At 46.6% G+C, this 17,791-nt stretch overlaps 1 protein-coding gene across 1 annotated transcript in view; it reads right to left on the bottom strand.

Moving 5' to 3' along the window:
* The window catches only part of ADCY7 (adenylate cyclase 7), a 601,636-nt gene extending 584,322 nt beyond the window's left edge, over positions 1-17,314 (bottom strand). Inside the window, exon 1 of the mRNA XM_069215519.1 lies at positions 17,165-17,314. The gene's annotated coding sequence lies outside the window, so the exon portion shown is untranslated. The remainder of the gene's footprint in view (positions 1-17,164) is intronic.
* Between the last annotated feature and the right edge of the window lie 477 nt (positions 17,315-17,791).

Here is a 17,791-nt window from a genome sequence, read left to right as displayed (position 1 = left end):
CAAAGAGGGGCATTCGGTCAGCCAACTACTGTCCAAGTCCTGCACATTTTACCTCCACCCACCAGAGTATACAGCATGGCACAAGTGATCAAGTTCAGCCATTGGCTCTTCTCACTGTGAGTGACAGCTTTTTCCGTGTGGATGATCACCTAAAAGGTAGTTCCACATCATTGAAAGGATTACAAGATCAATCTCCACTTTAATTTCTACTTTCACGTTTTTTAATTATTTTTGCTGCAGGTCACTTTATTTTTTACTCTTACGCTTTCCATGCTTACAGCATATGTTTGCAAAAAATGCACACATGCCAAAGACAGACCTATTGGCTTTGCCAGTGCATGGTTTTACTGTAGACAAAGTAGCCAACTGTGCCACAAAGTGGGGTGAAGCTGGTAAATTTCACAAGGATTGCAAAGTTTCCCAACTAGGCCGACCTGGCCTTGCAGCGGTATCTTTCAGCGTTTTTTGAGAGAAGTTTTTTGCAAGAATTTGTCTACTAAAATTAAGAATTGCACACTGCTTATCTCATTTTAGAAGACATTTTCTACCTCTATTCACATTTCCAAAATGTGGTAAGGGTCTTCTTACATAAATACCAACATATTTTGGTATTTAAGGCTGAAGTAATAATTGACAAACTGGGACTTGAAGAGAAGGGTAAATATTGGCCATTTGTGTACTTTTACTATACGATCTCGCCAGCCCATCAGTGCACCAGTGTGGGAGAAACAGAACAACTTGCACCAGGCCTAAATTCAATTTTTTATTCATTCTAGAAGTTTAAAAAACATTGTATTTAGTTAACACATATATATCAAATACCACAACATACTTTTCATAAAAATATAAAAATGTATGAATTCCATTTAACAAAACCATGTGATAAAGGATTCTGGTTCTACCTCACACAGAAAGCAAAACCGTATTAGTCAGCAAGTCCAGGCGGCCCCCTCCAGGTAGTAATAGTTAGGACCTAGATTCCATAGACAGAGCGTTTTTTGTTTTGCCTATAACGTTGTCGCTGCTTGATGAACCTTCACAAAATTTTCAAAACTCATACTTTGGTCAGTTCAGCTTCTGTCTTGAAAGTTTCGGGGTGATCTGTCAAGCAGGGACTGAGAAAAAGGGGGGTTCCAAAATGCGTCTTCCCCATTCATTTTTCCATAGGACCTTTAGATACGCCTACAGCCCAAACCACTGAACGGAATTACACCAAATTTGGTATGAAGCTAGATTTTGTTGGTTTTTGTGGTCTGATACAAATCTAATTAGTAGTTTTGGAGTAATTCAAGGCCAGAAAATATGGATATCTAGAGAAGCGGATCCCCCGCGGATCCAACTGTCCTCGTGCTGATATCCGATTGACAAAAAGGAAGTGTTGGTAGCCATCTTGGGACTCAACTGAAGCCAGGGCTTTTTTTTTTTTAATAAACGCAGTCCCCCGCACTTTCTATTTTTTTCGCCCAAGGGTGAGCCAGGTCAGGGGCCTTTGGGGCTTAATAAAGGAGCGGTGTGCACAGGGCCCCACTCCGGGGACCACCACCTCCCCAAGGTGATTTTGCAAAATGGACGGGGGGCAATGCGGCCCACCACACCCTAGGCACCACCACCTCCCCAGGGCAAAATGCTTTTTTAAAGTGGGGGAGGCCCGGCTGTCTCGCCCGCTACCCCGGGGACCACCATCTCCCGGGGGCTTTATTTAACACATGGGGGGGCATGCAACCCTCCTGCTGCCCCAGGGACCACCACCACCTCAAGGCTTTAAGTAATTAACATGCAGGGGGGCCACCACGCCCCCCCCTCCCCCACTGCCCCGGGGCAAAGATTAAGAAGAAGTGATGGGGCCTTTTTGGACCCCCCCCATAGCCCAGAGGACCACCACCTCCCTAGGGCTATATTTTGAGGGGGGCCACGCAGCCCTCCTCGAGGAGCCACTGATGATCCTGGGGACCGCCAACCCCCATGGCCGGCTCCTGCTATGTTCCTCGGTGCCCAACCCTTGGACATAGCTTTTTGCTGTGACTTGAGGCTGCAGTCAAGTCACAGCAAACACTTCAGTTTCTGACAGCAAGACCTGTCAAGCAGGACCAGCTGTCAAAAATTGGAGCTTTCCTCTCGGTACCCTACACGCATGCAGGGAACAGAGATGAACTGCTTCAGCAAGCAGGGAGCTGCTACTTAAAGCAGATCCTTGCTTGCTGAAGCAATGGGGTCACAGGGGGCCTTGAGGCTCCCCCCACGGTCCTAGATAGTCCATAAAGGGCTAAAAATAAATAAAAATAAAAACGCTTAACTCAGCGTATTGGTCACAGACCTTCATACTGAGCATTGAGGGTTCGAGTCCACCCAGGCTCGTTTTCCTCTTTTCTTTTTTTTTTTTTTAACTACAAATGTTTAAGACTCATACTGAAAGGTGATCTAACTCTTTTTAAATAAATAAATTTTTCTTTTTAATTGCTCCATAAATATCTCATTCTAAGGATATCATATATCAAAGCCTAAAAAACTCTCTCCCTCTCACTTTCTTTCTCTCTCTCTCTCTCTCTTTCTCTCCCACACACACACACACACACACACACTTAGGCATTTACACACCCGCTCAGACACTCATGCACCCACTCCCAGACACACTCAGACCCTCATGCACCCAGTCACAGCACCAGTCAGACCCTCATGCACTCACAGACCCACTCAGACTCCCACACACCAAGTCACAGACCCAGTGACATCCTCATGCACCCACTCACAGACCCACGCACACATTGATGCACCCACTTAAACACTGATGTATGCACTCTCACAACCCGACATACACTCTCAGCCATTCTCACCCCCAGATACACCAGCTCACACCTATTCTGACACCCAGAGAGGCCGTGGTCAACTCACGCCTGGCATGGACAAAGGGCTGTATGCAGCGTGGAGTTGGGTAGCTAGGGGGTTGGCCACAGGATCTTGCTGCAGGCCAGGTCTTACGCGCAACCTCTGAAGCACAGAGGAGAAGGCTGTGTATGGTGTAAGGTTGCATACTTATAGGGGTTTGGCCTCAGGGCCTGGCAGCAGGCTAGGTCCTGTGGCCAACCACCGCCGACCACGGCTACCATGGTTGGATTAACGTATAGTAATGAAAATAACTATATGTTTAAAAAAAAATAGACATTTTCTAAAAAATAAAAAAAATAAAAAAAAAGTTACAGGGACATTATAGTTGGGAAAGAGAATTTTCAAAAACAGAAAAAAAAAAAAACAAAGGTTACAGGGACATTACAGTTAGGGGCACATTTTAAACGTACAAAACAGAGAAATTCACCAGTTATAGTTAGTTACCTCAAGTAACTACACCTTGTGCCCTAAGGTAACTATAACTTCGCCATGCACTGCTAATTACCCCACAAATTACGGCACTCATGGCATCTTTGATAACATCATTGATAATATCAATGTAATATTCCCTGTAAAATTTTTGACAACAAAAACTATGCTTGATGGGGCCACGAGTTATAGTTACCTTAGGGGATGAGTCATAGTTACTTGAGGTAACCAACTATAACTGTTGAATTTCTATGGTTTTGTACGTTTAAAATGTGTTCCTGACTATAACGTCCCTGTAACCTTTGTTTCTTTCAATGAATTCCCATGGTTTTATAGATACCATTTCCTACTATAACTATTGGGAGCTTGGCTGTCCATTAAAACTTCACTTCAATAGATTGGTGTGACGGAGACTCGTTATTTCCACCAGAGCGGCTTACGTGCTTTGCCCGGCCGGAATAACGTTTGTATGTATGTGTGTGTGTGTGTATATATATATATATATATATATATATATATATATATTTTTTTTTTTTTTTAACAAAAGGGGTTATGGGTAAAAATGAAGTACTCTGGAACTGTTACTTTGACTAAAAATATCTAAACATTTAGCAATAATTAACATTTCCCAATAGGCTAGTTCTTGCAGCAGCACTTATATTTAGATCTGTCCAGGGGCAGTTCCACTGATAGGGCGGAGTAGCATCGCCTCCCCACCCCCAACCCCCACCTGCAGCAGGAGCTGCAAAACTTTTGTAGTAAAAACATAATAAACTCTCTTTATTATGTTTTTACTATAAAAGTAGGTGGGGCCACAGGCGTGACTGGGACGGAGGGGGAGTGCGCAGCACTCAACCCCTCAATGTGCATGCATGTTTGGCCAGCTGTCTGGGGCTGGCCAAACATACGTGGTCAGTAGGGTCTCTCCAACACGCCACTGCGTTGCTGGAATGACCTGGGGAGGCTCCGAGTCTGCCTGGGAACGCCCTAAGTGGGCGCTCCCAGCCAATCCTGAAGCTGCTTTGATCAGTGTCAGGATTGGCCACAGGGCAGGCTGGGATCCTATAACTGCAACAACGGAGGAGAGCAGAGCGGATGGAGCGGTGCTGCGTGGAAAAAAGGTCAGTTTAACTTTTATTTTATTTATTTATTTTATTTTGGTCCCCCCCCCCACCTCTCCACCACGCCCCCCCTTTTTCTCTCCCACGAGCTATGCCTGGATCGGTCAACCACAATTAAGCACAACGATTTAAACAGAAATGAACAGTACGGCCACATCAAAACATCCGTAGAAATGCTGATCATGTTACGTTCAACTGTATTTAGCTTATATTGTTACTGTGACCATTTTATGCAAAATATGTAAATTACCATTTCAACAAGGTTGCGTTACCTGTACAAAAATCTGTAAATTGCTTAATGCTATTTGCGTACAGCAGTAATACCACCTGTGTTTGATGTACATAAACTGAGTCCCAAAGTGCAGCAACAACAGCACCAGCTGAACCAGGTGTACAGAAATAGTGCAGCAGCACTGCCACCTAATAAGATGCTCAGAAAAACTCTCACAACAGCAGAAACAATGTCATAGTAGCTCACACTGACACATGGTGCACAGAAACAGTGTCACAGCAGCAGTACTACTATCTGCACATAGTGTACACAGTGTCACAGCAGCAACACACTGGCACAGCGTGTGCAGAAACAGTGTCCCAGCAGTAGTACTACTATCTCCACAGAGTGTACACGAACAGTCACAGCAGCAACACACTGGCACAGGGTGTGCATAAACAATGTCACAGCAGCAGTATTGCTATCTGCACAGGGTGGTCACAAACAGTGTCACAGCAGCTGCACACTTGCATAAGTTGCATGCAGACAGGTACACAGCAGGATTACTATCTGCACAGGGTGTATACAAACAGTATCATAGCAGTACCACTGGCATAGGGTGCGCAGAAACACGCATGCAGCAGTATTACTATCGGCACAGAGTGAACTCAGTGTCACAGCAGCAGTACCACTGACATAGGGTGCACAGAAACAGCTACACAGCAGTATTATCTGCACAAAGTGCACATAAACAGTGCCACAGCAGCAGCACACGGACACACGGTCTTAAAAACAGGGCCACAGTAGGATTATTATCTGCACAGAATGCACACAAACAGTGCCACAGCAGCAGCACACGGACACAAAAACAGGGACGCAGAAGAATTATTATCTGTACAGAGTGCACACAAACAGTGCCACAGCAGCAGCACACGGACACACGGCCACAAAAACAGGGACACAGTAGGATTATTATCTGCACGGAGTGCACACAAACAGTGTTATAGCAGCAGCACCCTGATACAGGGTGCACAGAAACAGGCAAGCAGCAGTAGTAATATCTGCAAAGAGTGTCACAGCAGCAGCACACTGGCACAGGGTGTGCAGAAACAGGCACACAGCTTTTTTTTACTGTCAGTACCGGGTGTAGACAAGCAGTGTCACAGCAGCAGTACCACTGGCACAGGGTGCACAGAAAGGGTGTCACAGCACCAGTATTACTATCTGCACAGGATGTACACAAACAGTGTCACAGCAACAGCACACATGCACAGGGTACAAAGCAGGATTACTATTTGCACAGGTTGTACACAAACAGTATCATAATACACTGGCACAGGGTGTACACAAACAGTGTCACAGCAGCAGCACACTGGTCAGGGTGCGCAGAAACAGGCACACAACACTAATACTATCTGTACAGGGTTTACACAAAGAGCGTAACAGCAGCAGAACACTGCACAGGGTTCACAGAAGCAGGCAAGCAGCAGTATTACTATCTGCACAGGGTGTACACAAACAGTGTCATAGCAGCAGCACCACTGGTACAGGGTGCGCAGAAACAGGCATGCAAAAGTGTTACTATGTGCACAGAGTGTACACATACAGTCTCAGGGACGCAGCAGGTGCCAAACAGTGCCAAAGCAGCATTACACTGGCACAGAGTGCACACAAACAGTGCCACAGCAGCACCAGACTGGCACAGGGTGTGCAGAAACAGGCACACAGCATGAATACTATCTACACAGGGTGTACACAAAGTGTCACAGCAGCAACACACTAGCACAGGGTGCGCAGAAACAGGCATGCAGCAGAATTAATGTCCACACAGGGTGTACATAGTGCCACAGCACCAATACACTGGCACAGGGTGCACAAAAACAGGGATGCAGCAGGATTGCTATCTGCACAGGGTGTACACAAACAGTCTCAAAGTAGCAGTACCACTGGCACAGCGTGCACAGAACACAGTGTCACAGGAGCAGTATTACTATCTTCACAAGGTACCCACAAACAGTGCCACAGCAGCAGCACACTAGCACAGGGGGCACAGAAGCAGACAGTGGCAGTGCTACCTGCACCGGGTGATCAGAAACAGTGTCACATAAGCAGTGCCACTGGTACAAAGTGTGCAGAGACAGTGTGGCAGTAACAGTACCACTGGTGCAGGATCACAGGAACTGTCACAGCAGCAGCAGTACTAGTTGCACAAGTTGTACAGTCACAAGGAGACACCAGCGATACTACCTGTAGCTGGTTCTTCATTAGGAGGAGCACACACTGCATGACGTACACAATAGAGAAACAGTAAAAGTGCTTTAAGCACAATTTTTACATAAACAGTATGGCATTTAAACCTAGTTGCTTAAAAAAACAAGCATTGACAAAGCCAAGCGGTTTGGTCTTGGCAAGCTGGTGCAATACCCTTGTTTATTATTATTAAAGCATATGCACAAATAGAAAAAAGGAAAGCACCCTGATGTCTAACTGTGATTGTCATATACTTGCAATAAAAATTTAACAGTTAAAATTATACATCGCAGTCATCTTTTTTATTAACAGACTACAACAGCTGCTTCCTGGAAGACAGATGTACTTGGACTGATATAGAAACCCATGTAGTCTGAAAACACATCAAAGGAAAACATTCTTATTTGAACAAAGAAAAGGTGCTATTAGCTTTGGGTTACTGTAGCCTGAAGGTAATGTTTAAAATAGGAGGCAACTTAAAAATAAAAATAAAAAAGAAAGAAGCATTGGCAAATCGAAGTTTTGGCTCATCTGGAGAGTGCTTCTTGGTAAGCAGTTCTGAAAATGTGATCAGGTGAAATGCTGCACCTGTGGTAGAAGTGGACTGACCCATGACAGAAGCAAATTGTGAATGACAGTTGAACAGACCAATGGATGAAGAGGACTGTCCCAAGACCCTCTACGTAAGTAAATATGTATGTATTTATTTTTATTATTACATGAGGCAGGCAAAGCAGGTAAGGCTGTCTCTAGGTCAGACTTAAAAATAATCTTTCTGGCATCCGTTATTCACTCAGATTCACTTCAATTTCTTGCATTTTATGGGAATTCAATGTTTGTACTTTACAGTCATCAAATCGCATAGATCTCTAAGAGTCTCTTCCTCTGATACTCATCACGCTATGCTCAAACACCCTATGTACCAGTTTGGTGCAAGGTACATTTTCCAAAAAGAAACACTAAATGAAGTTGCACTGTGAAGCCTGAGCCATATTCTAATCTAAAGCTAGGTGTAATTGTGATGCCTCATGCACGGGGTCACCCCAATCAGGGGGGCCCCGCTTATGGTGGCAGCGCTGGGACAGAATGTGGGGGGGTGGGGTTGGGGAGCACTCTTTGTGCTTCCGGGGTCACGCACAGAAATTATGTCATGCGGCTGCAGTTGGCAAGCACGTCTTTCTCGCGCTCGCCGATCTGACCAGGGGGCCCCAGTGGCCGGGTTTCAGCTTAGCTCACCTGACCTGAGTTACTCTGGGTGGCGGCTCCTGTGGGTTTCCTGTGCTACTAGGTAAGCGTCCACCTGACCAATTTTGTGTGTTGGGAGCATTAGTGGTCCTGTTTTCTTGGTAGATAGGGTGGGGGCCCCCTAAATTGAGGTAGAGTGTAGGGGAGGTTCCTTTTGTCATACCTGTTGGGGTCTATGGTAAAGGGGCCCTTACATTAAGTGCTTTCTCAGTAAGGGGAGTCCCATTGGGGTCAGAGAGCGAATTCCTGTTTGGAGTTTGGAAGGGTTTCCTTGTGGGGGGCCATTTATAGATTTGCCTGTTCTAGTGTCCGTGCGTGGGTTATGGCGGAGAAACGGTTGTGAACAGAAGAGCTCCTTGAGGCCCTGATGCTTATGGTGGACGCTATGGACCAGGCCATAGCATCCTTGAAAGCGCAGACTTCTTCTTCAGGGTGGTTGCGTCCTCTAATGAGGATATGCCCCAACGGGCGGGAATACCATCTAGCGAGGCGATCCCCCCAGCTCCGAAGATGGTGCGGGAGCAGAGGAAGGGTAAGGGCGCTGGGGGGAGGTGGACAGAGGACACCTCTGCGCAGGTTGGGAACGGTGTCAATATAGCTTCAATGCGCCCTGAGGTTAGTGCATCGCTGGTAGTGGATGCGGGGCATGCTGGAAGGGGGAGCCAGAGTCAGACGGCAGAGCAAACTGTGGGCGTTGTGGTCCCTCCACAAGACACACTTGCGAGGGGAAAGACACTGGGGAAGACAGTCAGGGGGATCTTGTAGCCCACCTGACATCTATATTGCCGTGGCTGTCTGAGATGGGGTTGCTATCTGCCAATTTAGTGGGGGGGGGGCCATGGTCAGGGGCTAATGAGGGCGATGTTAGGGAACAGGCGCGACAATTGGTTTCCAGGTTGGGCACTGCCAAGAGTGCCCAGGGGTCTCAAGAAAAAAGGCCAGAGTCTAACACTAGCGGGGGGTTCAGGGGGCCAGATCCTTCTCCCCAACCTCTACAGGGGGGGACCAGTTGACTACTGGTGCGGCGTCCGCGACACAACCAATTATTTCTGCGCCAGCCACGCCAGAAAGCCAGACAGTTAATCCCCCAGCGGTGGTGACCTCTACAGCAACGACTTTGGTGGCCTGGGGAAGCACAAGTGCAGGTACTGGTCACCCTTCACCCCTTAAGGACTTGGGGGATATTTGCTCAGAGCAAGAACAGTTAGGGCTACATGTAGCGGGTGAGGGAGAAGATTTGGAAGGCGGCGTACATCGATATGATTTATTGGTTGACAAAGCTGAGAAGGAGGATGGGCGGCATTCCAAAGAGTGCGCGCATTGGAGAGAGTGTGGACATGGGCCACAAAGAAGGAGAGTAGAGAAGTCTTTGTCCAACTGGGTTAGAGCGTTCTCCATTTATCAGGCCATTTTAGCTGAATGTTTAAGCGACTTAAGTGCGCAGTTAGCTTGCTATCAAAACAGGATCGTGGGGGCGCACAATGAATATGATGGCACGGCATGGAAGGAATATGATAAGGAATTCAGAAGAATTAACGCATATAAGGCTTCATTGGCATGGGATAAGATATACATAATAACTTGGTTGCATTATACCAATCGCACTCATGGGCCAGGTCAGCAGCCCTTTTGTGGGCCTACAGGGATGGGCTCAGGAGCCTCAGGGGGTACTGGGGCCAAGAGGGGGGCCTGTCGGGATTTCAACCGGTGCACTTGCTCGCTTTCCCTCAGGTCATGCAGTTTTAAGCACTGCTGTTCCTTTTGTGGACAAGCCTCCCACCCAGAATTCAAGCGTTTTAAAAAATCACGAGATAAATGTGACAAAAAACAAGATTGACGATTTGGGGTGCGTGAGTCACACTGGAATTTTTGAGGCTTCGTCCCCCGTTAATCTTTTGGCTATGGTCCCTTGGCTTAACGTTTACCCCAACCAAGCAGCTGTGCAGGTGTTGTAACTTGGCTTCATGGATGGTTTCAGAATACCAGCTCATGACTATGTTGGCTCGCCCCATTGTAAGAATCAGCTGTCTCCTCGATCCAAACCCAGGGTGGCAAGTAAGAAAATCAAGAAGGAACTGAATTTGGGGCAGGTGGCAGGCCCTTTGACGAAATTCCCATGCAGGCTATGTTTTTTCTCCTTTAGGGGTAGTCCCCAAGAAAGAGCCAGGGGAGTTCAGACTGATTCACAATCTGTCCTCTCCAAAGGGGCAGTCAGTGAATGAGGCCATTGATGGAGCATTTTGTTTGGTTAGATATGCTTCTTTGGAGCAGGCGATTTTCAGTGGGAAGGAAAGTATTACTTTGATAGGTGTATGCCTATGAGCTGCTCTGTATCATGTTCCTATTTTGAGAAATGTAGTACCTTTTTGAAGTGCGTATTTAGGGACAGGGCATGGCATAGGTGGGTTTTACACTAAATGGCTCTAATCAATGTGCTGGTGCGCTGGACGTATTTAAAAAACTCATGTGGGAATTTGGGGTTCCACTTGCGGAAGGAAAGACGGTGGGCCCCTGTTCCACGATTGAATTAGTTCCTTCTCTTACAGTTAGATTTGAATGTTCTAAACATCCAATTGTCTACATGCTAACAATTTGTTTTTTCAGGGGACTCGATTTGTTGTGGATGGACAGTTTGTCTGTTAGTTTGTCGTATTTTGGGTACGATGGTGGGCGGGGTGAGATCATGAATGGGAAGATAAATGGGTACCTTTTTTATTGCAATATTGGGTGACAAGCTAATTGGACCCTCCAAGGGGTGCTGGCTGGGAAGTGTGGATGACACACAGGGGTGTGGGGAGTTGCGAGCGGTCGCTGGCATCTGGCCCCTAGGGCCGATCACCCGCGCATGCGCAGAAGGTCAGAAGCGAGCACTGACCCATGTGGGGGTGGCGTCTCAGGGTGGCAGGGGCGCCCGAGGTAGGTATCCTAGCGGGCAGCCGGGGCCCCTCCACAGCAATACAGTCTGGAAGGTATGAGAACACCCTGATGGAGATCCTACCCCTGGGATTTGTAGCGTAAGGAGGGGTAGGGTTTGGGGTATGGGAAAACAGTCATGATCTCATTCACAGCCACCAACATTGGGTACGCAGGAATTAACGTTTTTTTTTGTCAGTGACAGGAATGTGGATGTATTAGCCTACTCTGTTAAGGCTAGGCATCCCTTGAACTCTGTAAATATGTAGTGAACATGATTGTGGTTACTGCGTATAATTTTGATTAACAATATTTTGTCAATAAAATACGGCCGGGGGTTTACAACCCCTAATCCGAAAGTGAAGTACATCTAAGGTTTAATTCAAGCTTACGCGGGGGTGAGTGGTGTTTGGTGGTAGAAGGCCTTGGCGGTACCCGGCCATAAAATAGATGCTGGGGTGTTGGTCTCCTTACTAAAGATGGTCTTATTGAGAAATTGTTTTTTCAAACTTGTCTGATAGCAGCTGAAGATGGGTGCAAGGCGAATTTCTTTGTCCAGTATAAATATCATGTTTGCAAGCCTGTTTGCTGCTTACGGGTGTACAGGAATGTGATGTGAGGATTTAGGACTGGTACAGTTTTAAACAAAAAATATTATGAGTGCCATTTGTAATACTCCATTAAAGTCAAGGCAGCTGTTGAGACTAGTCAGAACTGAGATTTTGCTCCAAGGTGTGAGACTCACTCCCAATGAGTGAGACATGAGTTGTCTGAGACCAATATCACTTAGATCTGCTTGGCACCTTATGCGTTCCTGGAAGCAGTATGCTGCCTGGGGAATTTTTTGTTGATGTTTTAATAGTAGATGTATTTTACCCTAATAACAAAAATCAATTACATATTATTGGGCAGTAAAGAGGCAACTTATACCTTTCAGTTGATACATATACGTCAGCAGGGGGCCACTCCCCACTTACACAGACATTGTTATAAAATGATGTTTTGATCATATGATTGTTATACTTCCCACACAACTATGGGCAAATATTGCTGTAAAATAGTTCTTACAGGACTATTATATCGCACAGATTATTTCAGGACGCGTGTAGCAAGTTAACTACCCCTCTTCACCAAACAAAATATCATTAATAATATGGATCACCTCTCTTTCCGAAACAAGCGTGCTATACCTCACTTTACAAAAAAAAACGTATTTCTAGTAGCAAGTGTCCTAACTTTCATCACCAAACGAAATATAGCTCTTACAGCAAAATATTCCATGATTCACAGCAGGTGCATTACCTGCTTTAAAAAAAACATAGCAATTACAGCAACTGAACTACACCTTTTTACTAAACAGAACACTCCATCATTCATTACGTGTGCAGTGCTCTGTTTACCAAACATGAAGTGGCAAAGCCAAAAGGTCTGGCGTTGGCTGCCATTTTATCTTTGTGCTTGTTTTCTTTTGTCATGGGTGTTGTAAAATATTGTAATTAGGTGAACTGCCAGGCATAATCGATATAAAAAAAAAAAAAGTTTTACGTCAAAAAGGCATATGTTGTTGAAGTAGTCCCTGTTACTAAGGGAACTACTTTGTGTGTGGATTTGCTCTTGGTGAAAGGGCAGAATGCTGTCACCCACATTGAAGTTGGCTAAAGGCTGAAGTGTGCTGATGCACAGTCCTATGCTGTAATGTGCGGAAGAAAAATATGAATGCCAGTATAACAGACCAACAGATGAAGAGGGATGGCTGAAAGCCCTTATAAATGTATTATGCGTACATTTTTAATAATAACAAAAGATATTGACTAACACCAGACCTAACAAAGGACAAGGTATATGCAATATCCGTTTACTAACCCAAAAGTCATGAGTTTCCTAGTTAGTGCCCTTACTCCTCTTGTTAGAAAACGATATGCAAACCACAGCTTTATGTGAACAAACAAAAGCGTTTTAACTCTAAAGAGCCAGCCCGTTGGCTTTGTTGAAATGTATTCGCTGCGCTGTTTGAGGCAGGAGTTGGCCTAACCCCACCTTAAAGTTCAGAAGGAAATAAAGGCCACGAACGAACACAAAATGCTTGCAGGGCCCAGGCCCTGGTGTCAAGTGAAGCTCCTTTATAAAACACAATTACAGGTTTTATGGCTTCAGCTAAACAGACAGCTCAAAGTGCTCCCCGCTGCTCCGTCAGATTACAAGCTGGGACACTGTGCCGGTAACCATGGCACTCACACAGCCCGCCCGGGCCTTCCCGCCGCTGAAAGGAAGCGCCAACTCCTGAAAGGAGAAATTTATGCCTCTGACCAGGAGCTGGCAGACAAAGGCAGCGGGCAAGAGAAGGCAACGCCATTCCTCCCGGGCACCTCGTGTTCCTAGGCAGAGACCGGCAGCGCGCGCGAGCCTGAGCTGTGTCCGCCGGCGCAGGTGCTGTGTGCGCCGCCTTCAGTGGACTATTGGCTAACGCACGGGACAACCGCAGGCCACGGAGCTGGCGGTAACTTCACGCGCAGTGTTCACCGGAGGTGGCTACCAAGGAACAACCATGAGAATAAGCGCCGCACCAACAAACTCGACAAAAACACCAAGATCACACGTGGACAAGGGCTGGATTGCCCCCCGAAGGCAGTGGCGTAATGAAACTTGAAGGATCCCCCCCTTGCAAAGTACGTGAAAAGGGACCCCTGCCGGGCCCACCACTTTTGCTGAGCATGACCACCACCACCACCGCGGGGCGTATGTTAGAACACTGGCCGAAGGTGAATATTCTCTGTAACCTGACTTCGCCCTAACACCCTGAAGATGGTGAAAACTGGGGCCAGAGGGGGTCGGTCATGCTTACACCAAAGGCAGGCTCAGGGTGAAGCTCAGGTGCGGCATCTACGTTAATCAGTCTTTAATAACGTATTCGTCTTTACTCCACCTTGGCGGCCTGCATCCAATACGACTCTAATCCAAACAAAATTAAACACAATCAAGTATAATACCAACGCATCACACCGACTCTGGTCAACGGTAATCCAGACACAGGTTCCATTAGCGCTTCGGGGCCATACACATAGTAGGAATGCGCTTTTTAAAAGCTCAATCTCTTATGCACCATAAAATGAGGCTGGGGTAAGAGGCCGCCTCACGCTAGCTTTCTTCAGTCTCCGAGGAGCGTCTCCTGCAAGGAAGGCCGCCTAAATCCTGCGCTGACAGATTCCGGCAAGGTGACCCGCCTGGGACCACAGATACACAGCTGTAACAGATGTTGCGGCCAAAGTGCTCTACGTGCGTAAAGGGAAAGAAAATGAGCTTAAAGTAGAGCTTTCTATGGTGCTAGAGGTGTATGTTGGCCATTGCAGCTCCTCTGGCATATGGGGCGCTTCCAACCTCTCAGAGGGCTCCCATTCAGTCCAAAGCCCTTGAGTGTTTGACAGATACTGGGAGCTCCTTATCGCATTATATTGTGGACCTCATCATTTTGCGGTACGCTACTGCAGTGTTTAACCAGAACGCGTCAAATGTTTGCCATCATAAAAGCGAAAAAGTTTCCAAAGCTCCCCGAAAAACTCGTAGACAAAATACAAAGTTACCTCGCTTAGAGCAACGTACAATCACAAGAGATCTTAATTTGTCCAAAATTACCAGTGAGTGGTTGATTCTAACCTTCGCCTTTCATTCGATTAGGTGTATTCCAGTCTAGAAAACAATAAAAACACAATAAGCCACTCAAACGTGATCTGGTACATCCAGCGACGTATAAGACCCTTTTGAGCCAGAGAGCCCCAGTGACATATGAGCTTTATTTGATCAACAAGTCTACCAAACAATTGCAAGATTAAAGTCACTACGACTATTTAACACACAAAATGTCTACATCCCTAACTTTCAATTGATGTCTGAAATACGAAAGCAACAAGCAAAACACAATCAGAGGTAATGATGCAGTTAAATTTGAAGGGTGGGGCCAGAATAAAAGGTGCATCTCCTTTATTCCAGAGCTGTGTGCACACGCAGTATCTAAAACAATGCTCTAAAAAAGGATAAGTGGAACCCAACATAGCAAATAATAAAGAGTACGCCTTTTATTCCAAAACTGTGTGCGTATACAGTTGAGCAGAACCCAGCGTTCCTGAAATCAGAAAGGTGCACCCCTTTATTCCTGATCTGCGAGCACATGCAGCGACTAGAAGAGTGTCCTAGAAACAGATAAGCAGTACCCAGCTTTACCCCACTCAGGAAGGTGCACCCCTTTATTCTGGAACTGTGTAGTCATTCGGTAGCTAGAAGCGTGTTCTGGAAATAGATGAACAGAACCCATCTTTAACCAACTCAGAAAGGTGCACCCCTTTATTCCAGAACTGCCTGCACATGTAGCAACTGGAAGAGTGTTCTAGGACAACCGAATAAAGGACAGAAAAACCCGTTGGAATCACTGGGCTTTGGGCACCGAAATAATCAGAAACATCTAACCGGGTTTATGCAGTAGTCCAGCTTTTGGGTCTGCAAGTATACCTAATGAAATTCAGTTTTTATCGTGTGTAGAATTAAGAAACGATCACATCTAATCTGCACCAGCTCACATGGGATGACTTCTCATTAAAGGGGTCACGATGTCCTCCTGTGAATGATGGCAACTTGTGAGGTAGTAAGCAGTTTTTTCTCAAGTCAGTTATAGTTCCGTACGGTAATAAATTGGAGTCTGACCTTTGCCTTGAAGTACTATATGTTAGAATGCATATTTGTCGGTACAATCATCTCGAGTCACGAGTTTGCTGAGTCTCGTTTATTTTCATTGATATACATTTATTTGCATAGGCCAATTTACCGTTACTCAATGCCGTCTCATAAGAGAACACGTGTCGTAGCAACATTCTACTAATTTCATAAGCACAGATCAATACTTATGGTTCACCACCAGATCATAAGAAGCACGTTAACGTGTGCATTCACACTGTCAATCATCATAAGAGAAAGAATTCTTGCGTCCCTTCCCCCTTAAATAACCGTTGTACAGTCCTCCTAAATTGTCAGGTAACCATGATGAAACTGGATTATAAATGTTCATTTTAAGGTTTCCCTTATTGGTTACTGAAAGTAAAACGCCTCACCCCATAGAAGACGTGTAAGTAAATGCAAAACTGATACATCAACAATGACAGTGAAATGCGAAGCCTAGGCTCGAAATTTGGTTAGAAAAACATTAAACGGGAGAAGGACACCACACTAATTTTTTAGGCTGATCAACCCATAATATGCTTCAAACGGGGCAACGCAACACATCAACCAGGCAGCCAGGACCATCTTCATCCAGAGACTGAGAAAGTGCGCCCTCTGCTGGGAGACTGCTGCTCAGCACGCACATTCCCAAATGCACAACGCGATGGGGATTACTATCGAAGGATATGTAACTGAGGCGATGTATTGAGGAGAGTTATGGCTGGCCACACCACATCGGCATACAATGAATTAAAAAGAAAACGAATTCGCTTTATTTCATTGGGCTCAGTTTAAGATCTGTAATATACTGCCGCACCTTCCACTATACATCCATCATTTAAAGTTTTTCCTCCTGCACCCAGTTGTCTTTGCATATAGGGACATCTTCAGAAGGTGTTCAGATTAATTGTAAAGGACTCATATTTATTTGCTTACACAATCACACGAGTGTTTGTATTTCCCGTTTAATTTGAATGAGGCGTGGCTGCAGCTGGGCTGGGGTAAAAAAAAAAAAAAAAAAAAAAGTGCACACACAGTGGGCGCATAGAATGTAGGAGTAACATGCATACAAAGTGCCTTATCAGACTTCAAACTTTCCCTCAGGATACGTCTTTCTCCGGCGGCGGGCAGGTGCCCCGCGTCAAACTGGGGCGCCCTGCTGCCCTAGTCAACTTGAAGCCACTCTAGCCCAGGGAGGGGGGATTTGGGATCTACAGGTCCCTTTGCCCCGTGGAAGATTGAGGAGGAGGAGACTGGGACAAGACGCCCCCCTACCTCTTGCCCCCTAGCCACCCACCCCTGTTCAGTGATGCCTCTACGCGTGTGGGGCCGGTGGGAGCCTCCCTAGAAGGCGCGGCTCTATGGGGGCGCAGGGCGGCCAACAGCACCCCCTCCACGCCGCCCTTACCTGAGCCCTCGCGGTCCCGGCGCAGCCTCCGCTCTTCTTGCAGCCGCTTCTGCCCTGTGGAAACAGGCGGGGCCCGAGGCAGGCGCCCCACCTCCCGCTCCTCAGCGGCGTCCTCCCTCTAGCACCAGGGCTTCGCATGCCGCAAACTCCCCTCAGGATGTGGGAAAAGTGTCGCACTATGGGAGTTACACTCGTGCCCGCGGTGCTCCATTGAGGTCAGAATAAACTTTAATGCAGGCTCACCACCTGTGGCGTAACAAAGCCCCCGCGCTGCTGCGGGGGCGCGATAGGGGGCCCCCTCAGCACAGTACTCTGACCTGAGAGCTTCCGCGTGATTGGCGGGGGAGAGGGCTCTTATCTTTCGTTACGCCACTGCCCACCACTAGAAGTCAACCTCGAGGGTATACATATCACCCAGAAATTTCGCATCATAACTTTAGGGGCCGGTGCACGTTTGTAACCAGTGCTTTAAATGGGCAGGTGCCCTTAGGTACTGCGTACCTGCACTTGTAGTTTGAGAGGGAGAGTGCCAACATTTATCAGCAGGACTGGATCACCTGTTATAGGAGAGTACCTGCCTGCACTTGTGGGAAGCAAATATGTAATCTGGCACAGCATGTTTGCGCT

The sequence above is a fragment of the Pleurodeles waltl genome, chromosome 12 (genome assembly GCF_031143425.1).
Source record: "Pleurodeles waltl isolate 20211129_DDA chromosome 12, aPleWal1.hap1.20221129, whole genome shotgun sequence".
In the NCBI taxonomy this organism is placed as follows: Eukaryota; Metazoa; Chordata; class Amphibia; order Caudata; family Salamandridae; genus Pleurodeles; species Pleurodeles waltl.
The sequence above is the reverse complement of the archived record's forward strand: the minus strand, read 5'-3'. Positions and strand labels throughout refer to the sequence as shown.